Here is a 4,244-nt window from a genome sequence, read left to right on the forward strand (position 1 = left end):
CAAGTGTGAGTTTTAAGTCGCTGGGTCTGAGATTTGAACTGCGGTTACCTAAGTGGCAGTCCAGCAATGTAACCATTCTGCATTCTGCTGGTCCCGTGGTTCATCTTTTATATACTTAGCAGCATCTTTTGCAGAACAGATTATTTCCATTTCAATAAAGTCCAGTTTATCAATGTTTTCTTTTATAAATGAGTTTTTCAGTGTTATATCAAAAAATCACCACCAAATCCAAGGTCACATAATGTTTTCTTCAAAAACAGGTAAATAGTCCTGCATTTTGCATGTAAGTTGCTGACCTGTTTTTGCATTCATTTTTTTTGCATATTTGTCCAATTTTTCTAGTACTATTTCTTAGAAAGAAAAATTTCTGTATCAAATTTCCTTTATGACTTTGCCAAAATCAGTTTAGATTTGATTTGATCTAATTTTGGACTCTTCATTTTATTTTTTTCCCTGAGTAGTAGGAACTTTAAACACAGTTTCCTTTCTTCAGGACTGTGGTGAATGACGACCTGCATTCTATTGCCTTTCTGTGTAAACTTAAGACTGATTTTGGCCCAGCTGTGGTGACAGCTACGCTCTGCAGTGCTAGAGGCCATGTGGAACACTGGGGCTCGGTTCTTCAGTCTGCCTGTACATACTCTGCAGGTAACCCTGGCTGGCTGGGAAACAGGCTGGGAGAACAGAGCAGTGTGAGGCCCTGTTGGGAGTGTTTGCTTCTCTCTCTCTTAAAATAAATTAGTTGGGACCAGCAGTTAGTGTAATGACTATGTCACTGGACTTCTATGTAGCCGACCACGGTTCAAGTCTCGGACCCGGTGGCTTAAACTCACACCAGGCGAGTGTGCATGTGTGCCCAAGATCCCAAGAGGAGAATGGAGGAGAAAGGATTGTAGTGTGGCTATCCCCTTGTGGGGTGATTTCTCACTTTCTGTCTCTCTGTCTTTCTGGTGAGCACACGCGTCCTATAGCAAAAACCTTTCCAGAAAAAAAAAAAATTTAGTCAACCTTTGAGAAAAAAAATGTTCTAAACTTTAGAATGATTTGTCATTATTTATAAAGTGTCTGATATTTTGATTCTAATTGATTTGAATAAGTAGTATTATCTGTGAGTACAGTATGGCTCTCCATTTATTTATATTTTCTTTTATTTATTTCATTACCATTTTCTACATTTTGCATACAAATATGCATATTTTGTTATATTCATACTTGAATATCTTCATGTTTGATTTTAGCATAAATTGTATTATTTTAAAATTTCAAATTCTAATTGTTTATTGTTAGACTATAGGAAAGAAAAGCAAGTGACTTTTATATATTGACAATGTCACTATGTACACTTATTAGTTTCAGGACTATTATTATAGATCCTTGGAATTTCTAATATATCCAATTATTTTTTCTGAGGATAAGAGCTTTACTTACCTCTTTGTTATTCACGTATAAATATATAACATTTATTTTATTATCTTATATTATTGCACTGGCCAGGATTTCTAGTATGAGTTGATGGGAGTGATGAGAATGAACATACGTGCCATGTTCCTCCAAATAAGGGAAATTTGCCCAATATTTAATATATTGCCTTAAGAGTTTTTTAAAGTGTTATTTATCAAGCTGAGGAAGTTCCTTTACATTTTTAGTTTAATTATAGTTTACATGAATGTTTGTTAGATTTTATCAATTGCTTTTCTGAATCATTGATATAATCATAATTTTGGGGGGAATTGAACCTACTTACATGATAGATTTGGTTGCATGATATGTTTAATCAATTTAGAAAACCTGGAATAAATCCCATTTGATCATAGTTTATATTTTATATGTATAGTTGGGTTCATTTTGCTAATATGTTGTCCAAAATTTTACCTGCATTGTCATGAGAGAGTGGTAAACAGTTTTATTTTCCTGGATATAGTTTCCTTTATGAACTGTCCCTTTCTTTTGCATGGTTTTGGTTTTAGAGCAATGCAAACCTCACAGAGTGTGTCAAAGTCTTCTCTCGACTTCCATATTTTGGAAGACTTTATTTAGAATTAGTATTGCCTTTTCTATCAATGTTCAATAAAATTTACAGGTAAAATTACTTGAGACTTATGATTTCTTTATTGAATGTTGTTATTAATCTAATTATGTGCATGTACATATAGATATACACATGTACTCAATATTCACATATGAATTTTCATATGTGTGTATGTTTGTGTGTGTGTGTGTATTCAGGTTACCTAGTTCTGTGTGAATTTTAGTTGTTTATCTTTGATTAAAATTGGTCTACTGGGGACCAGCAGTTAGCATAATGGCTATGTCACTGGACTCCCACGTAGTCGACCACGGTTCGCATCCCGGACCCGGTGGCTTAAAACTCACGCCGGGCGCGTGTGCGTGCGTGCCCAAGATCCCGAGAGGAGAATGGAGGAGAAGGGATTGCAGCGTGGCCATCCCCCCTGGGGGGTGATTTCTCGCTTTCTGTCTCTATGTCTCTCTCTGTCTGTCTGGTGAGCGCACGCGCCCTATAGCAAAAACCTCTCCAAAAAAAAAATTAAAAATTGGTCTACTGATGTAACTTATCAAATGTGTGAGATTACAGCAGTTGGTCGTATTCTGTAATTATAGGTTTAATGTCCATGAATTACCTGTGATGAGTCTCCTTGGGTAGGATTCAGGGGTGAGGGCACCATGTTTGCACTGAAGTTCCTAAGAGGAGTAGAAATGTGCTGTCTCAGGAACTCGGAAACGCATATACTGAGCAGAACTGATAGCAGATATAAAAGTAGCAAGGTGTGAGCGTGTAAGGTGGTAAATGATGTGACTAGCACTAAATAAAAACAGGAAAAAAAAAGGGGGGGACCAGATTATGAAGGTAGAAAAACTATGAAACAAAAAGCATTTAATTTTGTTTCTTCCTAAGGTACCAGAGAACAACTAAAAATATTTGAAGACTAAAAGAATGTATTTTAAAGAACTTAGAAAAATGTTTGTCAAAGTGTAAGTGGTAGGTCGTATAAATGTTTACTGCTATTAAATAATAACGTGTATAGTAATAACTTTGGCCTTTAATTTGCGTATATTTGTGCTGGGAAGCTTTATTTTGCATGCTATAAAGATCTATAGTAATGAAATGAAAAAAAAGAAAGAAAAAAATAGAAAAAAGGTCAATTTGGCAGTAGCTTTTTTTGGAGGTCATGTCATTACAGTGTGCAAGAGAAATGATGATAAATATCTTTATCTTTTAATGCCAATTAAAATAATTTAGACAAAATACCATTTCAACTTATAATCCTATCACTAAAATAATACAGAGAGAAGTCATCTGAGGTTAAGACAAGTATGTGATAAAACCAGAATGAGAGAATTGAATGTCTTATTTCTCTTTTTATGTGCAAATCATACAACTCCTATTTTTAGAAGCATCTCACAGAATCCGGAAATGAAGGATTGATGAGAATTTGCCTAGTTAGTTTTCCTCCATTTTGTCTAATGTATTCTTGTTTAATATCAAGAAGAAAGAAGAAACATTGCCTATATAATGTGTAAAGGAAAATATTCTCATAGCTGATGGTGCAAGAGATCTGTAATGTCCTAGTCATTGAGAGGCTCATCATCAGTTTTTCAACTGACGCACGGATACATGGGTTATAAAGGCAGTCAAAAGTTCTCTGGATTCAAACACTTTAGTTGCTTACTGAGAAATTATGAATCTGAGGGCCAAGAGCACAAGCTTGATGTCCAATATCTTGGTTCTGGACTTGAGTCAAAACCGGGTCATCAAATTCCCACAGTCTAGTGCTAAGAGCTGGTCTTGATACCACAAGCTACCCTTGGGGAGTGAGAGACACTGAGGGAGCTGATGCAGGTTGCAGAAATAACAATGTTAGTCAAGGAACTAGACAAGAACACCAAGTATGTTTTTTAACAATTATTCAAGTGTCAAAAGGGTAAAACTTTAATATCTTTTAAAGTATTTCCTGTAATCTCAACTACTCTTAGAAGGTCATTTAAACTTGAATTGTATTGTAATTAATTGTTGGTCACATACACTGTCATATAGAGTAATGCATATAACCAGAGTAAAAAATAACTAAACCAAAACCTGTAAAATGTCAATAGCAGAAAAATTATTTATATTTGGTGTTACTAAAACTAGAGGTCATCTAAGACCCCATTTTATAAACCATAAGGAAATAGAGAAAATAGATATTTCCTCTCTTATTCTTGACCTATCTATTTTAAATACTTCA

This window comes from Tupaia chinensis, unplaced genomic scaffold (genome assembly GCF_000334495.1).
Source record: "Tupaia chinensis unplaced genomic scaffold, TupChi_1.0 Scaffold143648_1, whole genome shotgun sequence".
Classification (NCBI taxonomy): domain Eukaryota; kingdom Metazoa; phylum Chordata; class Mammalia; order Scandentia; family Tupaiidae; genus Tupaia; species Tupaia belangeri.